The sequence below is a fragment of the Capra hircus genome, chromosome 17 (genome assembly GCF_001704415.2).
Source record: "Capra hircus breed San Clemente chromosome 17, ASM170441v1, whole genome shotgun sequence".
In the NCBI taxonomy this organism is placed as follows: domain Eukaryota; kingdom Metazoa; phylum Chordata; class Mammalia; order Artiodactyla; family Bovidae; genus Capra; species Capra hircus.
Window position 1 is genome coordinate 6,543,771 of NC_030824.1, and position 16,742 is coordinate 6,560,512.

Here is a 16,742-nt window from a genome sequence, read left to right on the forward strand (position 1 = left end):
ATATCCCAAGTGCTTCCCTGTTTTGCACAGGTTGGTCTGTTACACACGCTATTTGTCATCTTGTCTTTTTCACCCAGCAATGCACCTTGGAGATGATTTTCTATCAGTATGTAAGAAGTACCCATCCTTCTTCATAGCCGCATCGTATTTCATCATTGGATTTGCCATCATTTACTTAACCAGTCTCCCAAGGATGAGCACTTGGCTTGTTTCCAGTCTTTTAATGTTAGAGTTCACCATCACGTATGTGTTACAATAATTATAAGAAATCATTGTGTGTGTGCCCATGTCATTCCTCGCTTGTTCTTCAGAGTGTCTGGGGCTCTGAAATCCTTTTATGATGAGCAAGCAAGTTATAAGCCCTTGCTTTTCACTAGCTGTTCTGTGCTTTAATCTATCCAAAAAGAAAAAAAAGATTCAGAGCCATGTAGACTGGGATCAGAAAAGAATTCTGTGGTGTATGAAACTGTCTGCAGAGTGAAGGAGACAGATTTAGCCCCGAGGGCCCCTCAACAACACCGAAGGGTAGAGCCAGACCCTGCAGTTTCTCAGAGAAGAAGGCACTTAAGCCGGAGGAACCAGGCTACACAGACAACAGGGTCGTGACGGACCAGCCAGATTCCTGGTGTTGACCCGGAGCTCAGAGCCTGGTTCCTAAACCCACGGGAAGCCATTTTCTGGAGCTGGTTTGGCAACCTTGACAGCCCCCAGCAGCTGCCAACTTGAAGGTGTTTTCAGGTTTCATTCTGTTTCAAAATAAAGCCAGGATCACACGCCTGGGGTGTGGAGAAACCTCTCCCCTCCATGAATTGGCCCTTGCCTTCCCAGCCTCTCAGGAAAGGATCCAAAGTAATTTCCCACCTATTTCTCATGAAGAACGAATCTTGGCGGGCAACAGGGTGCCCACCCCACGCCCAGGCACTCCTCATCTCTCTCTTTGTAGCATTCACATCTTCCCAACTTGGGGCGGGCCCCAAGGGGCTGACAGAGGAGGCTTTGTCTCCCTCCTCCCTTTTCCCCACCTTCCTGCCAAGAACCCTGGCGATGACTTACTGGCGTAGGTTTCCAAGGGCCTCCGCAGTTTGTAGCCACAAGTGGGGACCCTTGAAACTGCCGTGATGCTGAGTCATGGGAACCACCACCATCAGCCCTCAGGATCCTTCCCATCCCTCACTTTGCTCCAGCCTCCCAAGAGCCCTGATACTACCTTCACCTCACAACTGCAGAAACTGAAGCTCAGAGGGGTCAAGAAACTTGCCCAAGGTCACACAGCTAGACAAGAGAGGAGCCAGAACTTGATCCCAAAGCCACGGTCAACAGGAGATAGTGAAGTGGGCGGGTTCGAGAGCCAGACCATTCCAGTTCAAATCCCAGTTCTGCCACTTATGACCTATGAGGAGTCTTTGTCACTTAAATTCTCCGTGCCTCAGTTTCTAGATCTATAAAACGGAACAGAAATAGTACATACTCCTCCAAGTTGGTATTAAAACGAAATAAGAGTAGGAATATAAAGCACCCAGAATAAGGCCTGGACCACGTTAAGTTCTCAGTATATAACCCACCACTATTTCTACTATTACAGTTGTCAAGTGTGATTACAATTCTTACGGTGGTATGGCTTGTCCCAGACGTGAATGTGGTCCAGTCATCAGAGAGCGTGACTCTACAAAACCTCTTCTCGGAGCTTCTTTCACGCTGATGACAGATTACATATTTCTCATTTCTACATTCAGGAAAACTCAACGCGCACATACTATCTGCCAGGTACCAAGCAAGCAGCGAGGAAGTAACTCCCCCTCCTAAGAAACCCAAAGCCAGATTCCTCCTCTTTCTGCTCCTCTTTCCATGGCCAGAGTCACAGCTCCTTACTCCACTTGGCCGTCCTCTCCCCAGCTCCCACCTTCCAAGGAAATGAATCAACAACTTGAAATGAGCCCACCCCTCAGGTGGGGCCACACACACTATCTCCACTGACCATCCTGCTCCCTCCCCTCCAGCCAGGACACCCTCCTTGCTGCGAAGCATCCATGCATTCAACCCTTCTACAGCAGGAATAGAAGCGGGGCCCAGAAGCTCTATCTTAGTCATACTCAAAAAATAAGCTGATAGACATAAGCACTTATAATTAATTCAAATTTTTACTGCCATCTCTCAAAGAACCACAAAGAATATTATAATAGGTATTGATGGTGTAAGCCCAGATCACCTTTGCGGGCTAGAGGGGGGTGCCCAGCTCACAGCTGCAGAGAGTGCTAAATATCACAACTCACAGCTGTCCCCTTCTCCCGAGAAATGCCCCCAACTAAGCAGTGAGCTGCTCCTCCCTCACTGCCGTGAGGTATGATTCAGGCTCCAGGGTCCCTTGTTGGGATCAGGCTGAGGCTGGTCTCCACTCGAGACCAGATTCTTGCTGAGCTTCTCCCCCTGACAGATCTTTGAATACAAATGCAAGGGTCTGCCTCGCCAAGCTCACTCATCAGGATAAATAATGCTTTCGTGGCAATATTTAAAAATCAAAACTAATACGTAACCTGCTTGATGAGCAAAATGTCAGAATGTGCAGTCACGATGAACGCCAACCGGAACAGGGCTGGCCCTGCCTCCCTCTGCTCCCCCAGGTCCCAGCCCTGCCTGAGACACGCCTTGGACGCCTCCTATTCACTGAACCCTCGGGCTCTGCTTCTGGGGCTCCTCCACCCAAAACAGACATCTAAACCAACAAGGACCTACTGGAGAGCAGCGGGAACTCTGCTCAATGTTCCATAGCAGCCTGGATGGGAGGGGAGTTTGGGTGAGAATGGGATACATGTATAAGTGTGGCTGAGTCCCTTGGCTATCCACCTGAAACTAACATGACATCATTTGTTAATCGTCTATACCCCAATACAAAACAAAAAGTTTGTTTTTTTGTTTTTAATAAAAGATACCTAGCTCAGAAGCCAAGACAAGTCTCTGTCTTTTATTTGGTCTCTCCTGGGTTTCCTCTACTTCAAAAGAGGCTCTGGAGAGCCCCTCAACTCCTCCGCACTCAGCCCCCCTCGCTCCCAGCCGGATCAGGCTCCTGGCCCCCTTCTCTGGGTTCTGCTTCTCCTCCCCATCTTGTGTCTTCTGGTCCATGACCAGCATCTCCCCCTGTCATCTTCTCTTCCCTAGTTCCCTCTCCCCTCGCCTGCTGCCCAGACTCTGAGTCACGAATGGAGCCCTCACATGGCAACCATCGCATCCTGTCGCCCTCATCGGGCACCCACGGCATGCCAGGCTCCTCCTTCCCTCTGCAGTCCCCGCTGGCAGCCGGAGCCTTCACCTCCACGCACAGTTTCTCCGTCCCTTCTGGGCGTCCCCCCCTCAGCCTCAGTTTGAAGCAGCCCAAGAGACCATCTCAGCTCAAGCGAACTCCAAACTGTGGCATCTCCCGACCCAGTTACATTTCCCAAACGCTTCTGGGACTGTCCCGGAGTTGCCAGCTTTTCATGTTGTCCCAGCAAGGACATGGCAAACAAAACTGTCCTTGACCATCCTCGCCATTTCAGGAAACAAATGGTACCTAAGACCGATAAAAATCGATGGCACAGGGCCTCACCTTTATAAGATGTAAACACTTTACGAGAAAAACTCACTCTGTTGTCTGTTTTTTTCATTTCTCTGCAGGCTGGTTTGAAAAACAGGGCCAGATAACAGGTTCCAGTAGGCTGGGGTTGTCAACGCCATCATTTGACACCCAAGGAAGCTGAGACCTGCATCACAGCTGTGTTCTCAGCCCAAACCTTCGATCTTCCCCCCGAGGGAAACCAAGAAGAAATAAGAGGTCTGGGTTCCAGGCTCAACTCCGCTCCTAAATTTCAGAGAATCTGCACAATTCTCTTCCCCTCTCTGAGCCATGAGCCCACAAATCCTCCAAAGGACCCTGAGCTGGAAGGTGCCCTCTGGTCCAGCATTGAGGATGCGGGGCCCAGACACTGCCGGGCCAAGCTCAGGAGCCAGCATGGCTAGAGAAACGGGCTGGACACCAGGCCTCTTCCTCTGACGTCACATTTGGGCCTCAGTTTCCTCTTCTGGGATTGCAAGTGCTGCAGTTAGAGCCCTCTGGGTCCAAACTCTGGCTCTGCCCTTACCAGCTGTGTGACCTTGGGCAAGTCACTTAACCTCTCTGTGCCTTTAGTTCCTCATCTGTACAGGGGAAAGGCAAGGGAATAGTCTATGAGAGCACCCCTCAGACCTGACGACCCAGGCATTCCCTACCCCAGGTTTCTCTGGATGAGCCATAGCGATGGGGCCTCTCTGTGGGGCTGGACCAAAGATTTCCAAGGGATACAATTCTGGTCTTTAAATGGCCAGGAATATTATGGTGCTGAACACAAAATTCCCATGCCTTTTTTTTTTAAACAATGTGAAGTGAGTGAAGTCGCTTAGTCATGTCAGATTCTTTGCAACCCCATGGACTGTAGCCTGTCAGGCTCCTCTGTCCATGGGATTTTCCCAGGCAAGAATACAAGAGTGGGTTGCCATTTCCTTCTCCAGGGGATCTTCCCGACCCAGGAATCGGACCTGGGTCTCCCACACTGCAAGCAGATTCTTTACCATCTGAGCTACTAAGGAAATCCCTTTCACAGTGTATGGCCTCAAAATAATTTTGTGTGTTTTAAAAACAAGGCACACAACCTCAGAATAACTCTAGTGAGGATTGGTTTTTCCTAAGGGAAAGAGGGGGCTTCAAGTGAAGGTCCCCAAAGTATCCGGGAGTGGCCCGCTGCTCACGGGGCTCCTGTGTTCATTCCCTGCAGACGGTTAATAAGGGGCCATGGTGTGCTGGGTGCAGGGTGGGCGCCCGGGGTATGTTTCTTGGTCAGCTGGGGCACGCTTCCTCTGACCACAGCCAGCTCCCAGAGCAGAGAACCACCCAGCATGCAGCCAGCATCTGGCCTTGAGGACCCTTTTGCCCAGGACGGGGAAGTGCTTGGTTTTGCCCAAAGATCCATCCACTCAAGTTCTGGAAGATGTCGGCTGGCTCGGAGCCCGGGCCGCTAAAGAAAGGAGGAAGGAAAAAGGCAGGGACGAGGCAGCCCGCCTTCAGCTCGGCTCCCCACAGTGGCCTTGCTCTGCACCCCATACGCTTCCAAACCGCCTAAGGAACCTGAGTGTCTGGGGGTGCCCCCGACCTTTCCCTGTGACATCCTAGGAGAGAAACCAGCCGGTCACCACCACCTCCACCCTCACCCCAGGGGCAAGGATGATGCCCAGAGAGGCCTTTCAGGTGCTTCCAGAACTGCTTGCTGCCCTGGGGGCCAGGACCCCCTCCGAGGTCACCCCCACATCCATGCAACCACCAGGGATGGAGCTGACAGAGCCTCAGTTTTCTAGAAACGGCTCTCAGCAAGGCACAGCAACCTGCCAAAGCCCCGCAGCAAGAAAGCAGAAAGGCGCTGAACTTGTCACTAAATTTGCCCCGGGGCCACAGACAGCTAGTGACCAAGTCGCAAATGCCACGCGTGTACCGAACTCTGGGCCCCAAGCTAAGCATGTCCCTCACATGTCCAACTTCCCCAACCACAGGTTCTTTCCTTTAAACAACCAGTGGCAGGCAGTACCAAAATAATAAAAATTAAAATATTCCCTCCCTAGGTCCGTGTTCCTGCAAAGCGTTAGGCGCTCAGTTGTGTCTGACTCTGCGTGACCTCATGGACTGTGGCCCGCCAGGCTCCCCTGTCCATGGGGATTCTTCAGGCAGGAGTACTGGAGTGGGTTGCCATTCCCTCCTCCAACGGATCTTCCCGCCCCAGGGATCGAACCCAGGTTGCTTGCATGTCCTGCACTGGAAGGGAAATCCTTATCCCCAGCACCACCTGGGAAGCCCACGTTCCCCCAACTCTCCCCCTACAAGGCCTTCAAGGCAGCGTCCCCCGCACTTCACAGGTGAGGAAACCGAGGCTGCAGAGCTAGGAAGACGAGAAATTTGAAGCCAAGCGGTCGGATTCCAGAAGCCCCGACCACCACACCATCCTGCCTCTCCAAACACACCTGGACAGGATGGGCTTCTCCCCCTGGTCTCCCGGCACCGGTCCCAACACACACACAGGGAAGGAAGGCTCCCCGAGTCAGAGGACAGTTTTACCAGTTCAGCAGAAGGGGACGGGACCCCAGGCTCCTCATTCACGTCACAGGACGCAGCCTTGACCACGCTTTAACCACAGCAGCCCGCAGGCTCTGACAGAAAGCCGCAGGCCAGCAGGCAGGCAGGCAGTGTAGACGAGGGGTTGCCAAGATTGCAACACTTACCCCCATGGCCTCCCAGGCTCGCTCGGTTTCTCAGCTCTGCTGATATGCAGCTTTGTCACATTTAAAAAAATAAAAGTCACTGCGACTCTACAAGAAAAGGAAGGAGCAGAGAGGTCCCAGTGGAGGAGTGAGGAAGTCGTAACACAGATGTCCACAGAGCTAACTCAGTCCCTGCCTGTCCTCGCGTCCCTGAAGCCGGGGAGGCTGCCCCTTACTGACCCCCTGCAGCATCCCTGACCAGAGCCTCCCCTCCCCTTCACCTGTGTGCAGAGCCTAGGGGTCCACCATGGAGGATGCTCCATGCTGGCTGGAGGCAGCCAGCTCACCAACCCCTCTCCTGCCAGCTGTCATCAGCTGCTGATGCCTCAAGGTGAAGGAGTAGATCCCTTTCGTTTTCAGTGGAATGTCTAGATGAGAACAGGCTTCTGAGGAATGGCGCGTGAGATTCATTCATGTTTCGATCGAGCTATGGAAGACATGTGCCTGCTAAGTTGCTTCAGTGGTGTCCGACTCTTTGCAACCCCATGGACTGTAGCCCACCAGGCTCCTCTGTACACGGGGATTCTCCAGGCAAGAATACTGGAGTGGGGTGCCATGATCTTCCCGATCCAGGGATCAAACCCAAGTGTCCTGCGGCTCCTGTACTGAAGGCAGATTCTCTACCGCTGAACCACCAGGGAAGATACGTGAGCTAACCCTAATTGGTGTAGGGAGAGTGTGACATCAGTGGAAAGAACTGGAAATCACAGAGGAGGAGGGCAGGTGGGCTCTGGACGGAGGAACAGGAAGATAGGAACAGCTCTTGAGGTGTCCAGACCAACGTAGGCATCAGCAGCCTGACTCCCTTCGTTATGAGCTGTGTGGCCTTAGGAAGCCAATTAACCTCTCTGATCTCAGTCTCTAACTGAGCCTCATCCTTTACAGGAAGAAAAGAAAATAAAAATAGCTGCTAACAGACTGGGGATTGGAGCAGAAAAGAGGGTGATTAAAGAAGTCAATCACATTTCAGAAAGTGTTTACAGAGGACCCGCCAGGCACCCCATCTTTAGGGCCCAGAAGTCTTTGCAGGGACCCACTAAGTGCGGGGCCCACTGCTAAGCGCTTTACATGGATTCTCCTTTCGTTCTCACCCCCATGACTCAGGGAAGGACCTGCCGTCAGTCTTGTTTACAGGTGAGAGACAGGAGCCGACCCGAGGTCACCCAGCTGGTCCTCAAGGGACTCAGGATGCAAACCCAGGTCTGCCTAACGCCAAACTGAATCGATACTCTGTGAGCCCCACTCAAGGACAGAAGGCCAGGGCCGCTGAGGCTTGCACTGGCTTTTTGCACAACCAGTGCATGCCTCAGTGGCACTAAAGAATCCGCCTGCAATTAGGGAGACCTGGGTTCCATCCCTGGGTTGGGAAGATCCCCTGGAGAAGGGAACAGCTTCCCGCTTCAGTCTTCTTGCCTGGAAAATCCCACGGACAGAGGAGCCTGCTGGGCTACAGTCCATGGGGTCGCAAAGAGTCGGATACAACTGAGCGACTTTCACTTTCACTGAGGGTTGGGAGGTGTTCCCAAAGCAGAAAGGGAAGCTGTGAATTGGGGAATGGAAGGGAGGGGTGAGCACCCATAGTCCCTCTGGGCCTCTGTTTCCTCGGCTGTAAAATAGGGCCCTTTGCCCCATCTCCAACTTTTGTGATGAGTGTGCATGATACCAAGAGAGGGACGACTGGTCCCCAAAGAGGATCTTGGCAGCAGGAAGCAGGACTGGGGAAAAGTCCAGCCAAGCCTTGGTGAGTGAAAACTACCAGTCCCTTCAGGCAGTGGAAACAACACGTAAAGCTCTTGGAGGGCTTCCCTGGCGGCTCAGTGGTAAAGAATCTACCAGTGCAGGAGACACAGGTTCGATCCCTGATCCAGGAAGATCTCACATGCCGAGGAACAACTAGGCCTGTGCCCCTCAACTACCGAGCCCACGTGCCGTAACTACAGAAGCCCTAGCACCTAAAGCCGCCTCAATGAGAAGCCTGCACACCACAGTTAGAGAGCAACCCCCACCCACCACAACTAGAGGAAAGCCCGCAGCAATGAAGACTCTTAGAAAGAGGAATTTTGGGGTGCTGCTGGCTTCCCAGCCCCCCGGAAAATGTGAGCTGCCAGAACGGGGAGAGGCCGAGAATATGGAGCAGACAGGATGCATGGAGCAGAGGCCGGCCCAGAGACAGGGAGGAGACCCCAGGCCCCAGGCTGATGGATCCCAGGCCCACCGGGAATCCGTGATGGGCAGATAAAGGGCGTCGCCCAGTCAGGCTCTGGGAAGCCGCCCTGCCCTTCCCCAGAACCCTGCTTCTGATTTCCCTTCATGTCTGGGATTTTTCACAGAAGATGAGGAAACACAGAGAAAGAGAGGCCCATGTAAGCCAGCCAGGCCCCACCGCCCCCCAGGAAAGGAGGGATGGTGATCTGAGGTCTCCTCCCAGACCCTACCGTGTTTTCAGGCCACACCAGCAAGTGGGGGAAGGGAAGCCGGGGTGAGGCTCTGACCCTGGCACCCTCCATCCCTGGCATTTCTAGCCTCTCCTGGCTCAGGACTTCTGGTTCCCAACAGCTCCCCCCGACATCTGAGCCAGGCCCCTTATGTTCAAGTCATATTTGGTTTTCAGCCCCAACTCTGTACCACTCAGCATCTCACACAAAGCATCCAATGCCCACCCCCACCATGAGGAAAGTCCTTTTATCACCCCCAGTTTACAGTGGTGGAAACTGAGGCTCAGAGAAGTTAAATGTCCTTCCTGAGGTCTCACAGCCAGCGAGGGCAGGAACAGGTTTCAGGACAGGTCGGTGAGCTGGCAGAGTCCTGCTTCTACCCTGGGTGGCCACTCTTTTCTCAATCAAGGGACGTCCTTTTTCTTCCTGGCCCAAATCCCTGACGGCTGAAGAGGCCCCTGTGAGCCACATCTGTCATAACAGAGACTGAGGATTGCCGATGCTCCCAGAAGACCCGCTCTGACGTCAGTCAGCTCTACCCCTGGCAACAGGGACGCAGCAGACCCTTCAATGCCCAGCCTGTTCATCTGGCACCAGCGGGCAGTGGCCCTCTCCCCCAGGAAACACATCCCATGCCAGCCACAGCTGTCATCCTAAATCACTCTCTTTAACCCTGAAGGAAGGCCCTTGTTTGTCCCAAGCTCGATGCCTACAGGTATCAGCAAGTCCTGGGCAGCCTAGGGGAGGAGACCCAACATCCAGTCCAGAAAGCCACCAATGCAGAGAAATATTCTCCCCTCGGAACTGGTTTCTGGGCCAGACAATCCAGGAGATAAATCCACAAACCAACATACCCTTCTGCCAAGTTGGAATTTCAAACTCAATTATCTTGGGATCGCCTGGAATCTTCGATGGTCCAAATGTTTGAGTTTAAGCGCCGAGTTTGGGGAGGGCAAGGTCAGGGGACAAAAAGATGCTGTTCCGGTGAAATGGAGGATACTGGACCACCCAGAAAGTTGGATGGGACCTTTGAGGCCCTCCGGAACATCCAGACTGCCTCCGGTCGCTCCCTGCTTCCACCCGCCACACCAGATACCCCACACACGTCAAACCTCCAAACCTCTGCTCATGGCACTCTCCCAGCCAGAAATATCTTTCATTTCTGGCCAATTTTTCCTCCAGGCACTCAAGGCCAACTCATCCTTGGAACCAGATCAAATATATGCTCTCATCACCAGACACTGTTTCCTGATTTCCCCAATCAAAGCTACGCCCTCTTTGCTCCTGTTGGAGTCTGCACACTGAATGACTGATGGGAGTGACTTTAGCAATAAGCTCTAGGTTGCAAAGGTGTGGGTGAAACTCTTTGGAGACTTCTGAGCTCCAGAAAGCCGAGATCATAAATGTATATTGTTTGAAACACAGTCAGCAGTGGTTGTTATAGCAGCAGCAGCCTCATACACTGACTATCTGAGCTCTTCATTCATTCCACACCCAGGAAATCATAGATTCTGACAAATGTTCGAACAAATCCCAATAACAAGGGATGGGCATGTTTTGAATGTCCCCTGTCCCTAAACACCACCCCAGATCACTGACTGAGCATGGCAGATGTTCTCTCAACAACTCGGATGGGGCGTCCTCTGGTGGTCCAGTGGTTAAGACTGTGCCTTCTAATGTGGGAGTTGCAGGTTCGCTCCCTGACCGGGAAACTAAGGTCTCACATGCCTTGGAGCCAAAAAGGACTTCCCTGGTGGCTAATAAAGCAGAAGCAATATTGTCACAAATTCCATACAGACTTTAAAAATGGTCCACATCAAAAAATATCTTTTAAAAAAATTCTGAGACAAAAGGAAACTGAGACTCAGAGAGGTCATGTGACTTGCCCCAGCTCCCAGAGGTAACTGGTTCCCAGGAGCAGAACCTGGGTCTACCTGGTTGCACCCCACCAGCCCTCCAGTCTCTCTGACCCATGACCCCCAGCAGGGAAAACTGAGCATCCAATCACCCTACGCCCCCACCTCCTTGCACAAGAGCTGCCCTCAGCGGGATCCCAGGGCTAAGATCAGAGGATCCGAGACATGTCCCCCAAGAAAAGCAGAACCGATTCTGACAGTGTGCCTGAAGAGCAGCTGACCACCCCCCACCACCTCCCGCTGACTCAGCTGCTGACACTTCCAAGGTTGCCAGAGTGTCTACGGCGGGTGAAGCGCTCCCCTTCCCACCCACCAGAGCCCATAGGGCAAGGCGCGAAGCCTGGAGCCTAGCCAAAATGACCTTTCCTGCCCTGGCAACCTGGGGCCACAAGGCACAAGATGCCCACATCAACCCTGACATTTAAAGGCAAATATCAATACCCACTTCCCCAAGAATAAAAATAGAAGGGCCTCCATCAAGCTGGCCGTGTGCTCTGTGCTCCTGTCTGAAAGCGTGTTGGTTGCTCAGTCATGTTCGACTCTTTGGGACCCCATAGACTGTTGCCCACCAAGCTCCCCTGTGTATGGGATTCTCCGGGCAAGAATACTGGAATGGGTAGCCATTTCCTTCTCCAGGGGATCTTCCCCACCCAGGCATCGAACCCGGGTCTCCTGCATTGCAGGCAGATTCTTTACCGTCTGAGCCACCAGGGAAGTTCACCAGGAAGTGCTCCTGTATATTCGTATGTGTTTAACCCCCAACAGCCCTAAGAGTATCCCTTCCCTTAGAGATAAGGGCACAGAGGAGGCAAGAGGTAAAAAGGCAGAGACAGATGTGAATTCTAGAGCCTGAGGCTGCAAAGTCTGTGCCAGCCAGACAGCAGCAACAGATTAACAAGGCCTCTGGCTTCCACCCAGCGGGGCAAGAAATGCTACTCTCTCTCTATCATGCTTGTGCCAACGTGGCAAAAATATAGAGATTCCAAAAGAGTAAATTAACCTGTCTCCTAATTTTGCCTGAAAAACGCCATGTCCTGGGACTCAGAAGCAGCACAAAGTGACTGCCAACCTGCACCCCAGGCCCAAGACCTCAGCCAGAGCCACATAGGGAATTCTGGCCTGGGGGCCAAATCAACACCAGGTTCCTAATATCACCAAGGGACCTTGGGGATGTCACTCAACCAGTTGGGACCTCACTTTCCTCAGATCTAATATGGGGGCAAACATAACTACAACCCCCGGCCCCTCCAAAGTTCCGCAAAAGCAGGAAGTGCTTTGGGGAGCGCCAGATAAAGAGCAGGGGCTCATAAATTTTGCCTGAGTGACTGAAGAACAGTCTTTGTGACCAGCTTGCCTTACTTCCCCCAAGACCTTCAGAACAGGGACTGAGCCTGACCCATCTTGAGTTCTCACAAAGGTGCAGCTTTTACTCCCTGTGGGTTTTCATTTTCAGTTCCGTTCAGTCGTGTCTGACTATGCGACGCCATGGACTGCAGCACACCAGGCTTCCCTGTCCATCACCAACTCCTGGAGTTTATTCACAGGAAATCATCCACAAGCACCTACTCCGTGCCTGGCCAGGTCAAGGCCTCAGTGACGTCTAGGACCCACAGACGGCCTCAGGCTGTGTGCTCACGTGCCGCCCCCTTCTCTTTTTTCCGGCTGGTGACTGTAGTACTTAGTCGTGCTGGGCTTCCTTGGCCCAAGACACCCACCCAGCTGCCTTCTAATAAGCAAGCTTGGGCCATTCTGGGGATTTGGACCATGATTCCTGCACTTCCACTTTCTTATACCCCACCCTGGGGAAATACAGCCCGAGGTAAACTCTGACCTTTATCGCATACATGCGCTCACACACTCAGCCTTGTACACACGCACTCCAGTGTGCAGTGGGACCCTAGGACAGGAGTGAGATATTCTGAGTTCAAATCTCAGTTCTTTTGCTTCTGAGCTGTGTGACCCTGGGCAAGTCCCTCTACCTCCTGAGCCTCACTTCCTTCATGTGAAAAAAAAAAAACATTGCTGTGACTTCCCTGGCAGTCCAGTGGTTGAAACTCTGCACTTTACTGTTGGGGGCATAAGCTCGATCCCTGGTCAGGGAACTAAGACCCCCCAAAGCCATGCAGCGCAGCCAAAAAAAATTTTTTAATAAAAATATAAAAACATAAACACAAATGACACACACAAAAATAAGTAAAAATAAAATAAATGGGAATGCTAATCATGAAGCTTCTCCATGAGGGTTGTAGAGAGATTTAATGGGATAGTGGATACAAAAACCTTTGGTTCAGTAAAAGTGCTTAGCTCAATAACATTGTTATTTTTGTTTCCTTTTTCCAGGAGTGAAAGAGAATGGCAGTTGCCCATGTTCCAGGAAAGTCCATGTTTAGGGGCCTGGAATGTAGACATTTACTTGGTTTATTTGATGGGGATTATCTTGAGGATAGGAAAGTATTTCTGGGCCCAACATCACTGCGCTAACTCTAAGATCAACTTACAAAAATTCAGAATTTAGAACCACAGACTGGAAGGGACCCAAGAGGTCACCGTATTTGTGGGGGAGACAGTGAGCCATCCACAGAAACTCGTTCTTCCTTCCACAGTACACAGCCCTAGGTGGGAAAGAACCACCTTAACCATGAGCCATATTTCACAGCCTCCTTTGCACCTAGAATGGTTCCCCAACCAGTTCCCACGAGTGGCAGGAAACAGTTAAGAAGCAAACATCCCTCCCCCATGCACTCTTTCCTCGGGGATGATGTCTAAGGGATAGTAGCCGGGCGCGGTGGCTCACTGACTCACTGTGGAAGAGGACCGGGCTCCACTCACAAATGCCTGACTTATAACAAACGTCTGTTTGCTTTGAGCCTTGTACACGTTGGGTCTATTTGTTACTGCAGCTGTGACCCTGACTAATACAACATTCAACCTCCTTTTTTTCAAATAAGATGCTTGGGGCCAGAGAACGGGGGTACCTTGCCTAAGGTCACGTAGCAAATTCAACAATGGTTAAAAACGATGGTGTTTCAACAATCTGGAGTAGATTTTCTAGTTTTCAATCTGCCCCCCAGAGCCATGAAGGTTCCTAAAGGCCCTTCATCAGTGACAGTGAGGTTCAATGAGCTGCCGTCTGGAGTCCTCCACTAGAATAACATCACTTTTATCTGTCTTTAAAGTGCACTTCTCTGTGTATTTTCATCGGAGGAAAGCGTTCTGTGGCTTAAAATAATGTCGAAGCCCGCAGGCTGGATGACTGCTAATGTGATCTGACTTTCTGTGGTGTGAGACTGAGTTTCGTTTCTTCTCCACCATTGCCTCCTGGCTTTTCCTGCTGACACAGGAGATGCAGACTCACAGAAGTGCATAGATATTTGCTTAGGAATGAAAAAAAGAAGCTCAGTGTGCGTGCAGCAAAGAACCCAGAAACATGGGCAAAGGGGATGGTCAAGGATTCCAGCTCGGTGGTTCTCAAGATTGTCAGGGGTGCTGGTTCAAAATGCAGACTCCCACACTCCATCCTCAGGGATTCTAACTCAAAAAAACTGATGCTCATGGTCCCAGGATGGCCCTTTGAGAAGTCCTGAGTCTAATTCAACTCAGTCTAAATCAACAGCAAGAACCACAGGGAAGGTTGATCTTGAAGAGGAGGTCGGGGGTGGCAAAAAGAAAGCTGGGAGCCGGGCACTTGAACATGGAGAGAAGACAGACCCGAGACTCGTCCACTTGTTCTCTAGCCTCTCTGAACTACATAAGTCTGAGTGATCAGACTGACAGCAAGGAGCAGGTACTTGAGTATAATGATGTGCTATTTGCCTGTAATTTTGCCAAACGCTGGTCCAAGTGGCTCACCTACTTAAAACATGCTCATCTGAAAGCAGAGGGGGGACTGGAATTTTCAATAGCTAGCACTGGCAAAGGATTCATATCCTTCATATACAAAGAGCTCCTAAACATCAATGAGAAAAAAGACAAACATGCCAGCAAGAGAAAAAAAAAAAAATGGGGATGGACTTGAACAGGATAGTCACAAAAGTGAATAACAAGATTGTAGAGGATATTCAGCATGAAGGAACAAATGAAAACTCAAGCAGCCAGATGCTATTCTCACCTTTCCCATCAGGGAAATTTTAGGAGACAGGTGACAACCAGTGTAGCTGAGGCTGTGAGAATATCCCACCCCAATATTGGGCCAGGAGAGTGCAAGCCAGCACAACCTTCTAGGGCAATGTGGCTAAAAGCCTCGAAAGCCTTAAAAACACACAAACCTTGGAGCCAGCAATTTCACCTTGGGAAAGTTGTCCACAGGACACAGAGGCAAAGATGATGTATTAGGAGTGGCCGCTGCAGCTCTGTTTATAATAATGAAAAAAAAAAAGGAGGCAACCACATGGAGGGATGATTAATAAATCCCAAGCCATCTTCTCCATGCAGCCTTTAAAATGCATATTGGAGGAACGTAGATAATACAGATGAAGGTTCATGATCCCTGGTTAAGGACAAGGTAGGGTACCAAACATGGGCTTCCCTGATGGCACAGACCGTAAAGAATCTGCCTGTAATGCAGGAGACCCAAGTTTGATCCCTGGGTTGGGAAGACCCCCTGGAGAATGGAATGGCTACCCACTCCAGTATTCTCGCCTAGAGAATTCCTTGGACAGAGGAGACTGGGGGGCTACGGTCCATGGGATCACAAAGAGTAGGACTGGGAGACTAACACTTTCACTATAGGGTACCACACAAGCTGTCAGAAAAGGGTGCGTGTGTCCACATTTAGATGCTCCTATGGGGTGGTACATTGTAGGCACTCCACAAACATCACAGGTGGGTCAGTGAGTCAGTGAGTGACACAGAGAGGCACCTGAAGGTTCACCTCTGGGTTAAGAACCCCTCTTTCTCTGTAGCTGAGAGGTAGGACATTCCAGCTGCTTAAAAGGTGGGTTATACAGACTTTCAGCTCCGCACCCCGCTACCCGACTCCACAGCGTTGAGCTGGTGCCTTCCCCAATCTGAATCTCAGTTTCTTCACCTGTACGATGTGCACAATGAAAGTACCTCCCTTGTGGCTTGTCGGGAGCATTAACAGAAAAGAAACATAGAGTTCGCTGCTTTTTATAACTATGGTGACCTCGCTGGCTTTTTCCAATTGGCATGCATCACTTTGGAAATCTGAAAATCATAATAGAGCTATTTCCATTTTGACAAAAATCACATTTTACCAAGAGCCAAAGAGCTTCTCTATTACTGTTTCCCACGCCCCCCACCCCTGCAACCCGACTCCTCTGGGCAATCAATGTCAGAGCCAAGCTTGATACCTTTGTGGCTGGTCTTGCCCAGGTCTTCTCTGACTTCAGGTCACTCGAGGTTGTGCCGGAGACGCGTGATCCCCAACTTCTTCCTCGAAGTCACACTGTTCTTTGCCTGGGGGCCGTTTGCCCAAGAAAGCAGTTCACCCCCTCATTCATGGGCCCCCCAGAGACCCCAGAGCACAGCACCCCCGGAACATCCTCATCCCCCGGAGGCTCCCAGGGAGACCCCCGGTCTGTCCTGCCCTCTTTGCTCACTGGGGGCTGAATGGGACAGGACTCTGCCAGAGAAACAGCTGGAGGGAGGAGAGAGGGAGGGGCAGGAAACAGGGCTGACCGAGGGCGGGGGCGGCCAGCTGCACGGAGTGTTGGGCCTTCTGGGGAGGCTGCCTGTGGCGGGCAGGCGGGCGGCGGCTGGTGGCGAGGTCTGCCCCGGGACGACCCGCCCCTCTGGGAGCTGGGAGCGGTGCCCACCGTCTGAGCACAAACCAGGAGCACATGCAGGCCCCAGGGCAGCTGTGGGAAGCGCGTCTGCTCCCAGCAAGAGCCTCCGGAGCTCCAGACAGACTACACACGAGCGTAGCTGCCTGACGTCCCACAGCCTGTCACCCCCACCCCAGGCCTTTGTGCATGCGACTCCTTCCACCTGGATGCCCTTCCTGCTTCCTGCCCCTATTCGTGGCCTCACGACCTTCTGTTTCCTTTTTTTTTTTTTTTTTTGGTAAATTAAAATAGCAATGAGGTTTTTTGCAGTATCTAAACAAAAATTTAAATGT

At 51.7% G+C, this 16,742-nt stretch overlaps 1 protein-coding gene across 1 annotated transcript in view; it reads right to left on the reverse strand.

Moving 5' to 3' along the window:
- The window catches only part of CMKLR1 (chemerin chemokine-like receptor 1), a 41,796-nt gene extending 25,558 nt beyond the window's left edge, over positions 1 to 16,238 (reverse strand). The window contains exon 1 of the mRNA XM_005691599.3: positions 15,976 to 16,238. The gene's annotated coding sequence lies outside the window, so the exon portion shown is untranslated. The remainder of the gene's footprint in view (positions 1 to 15,975) is intronic.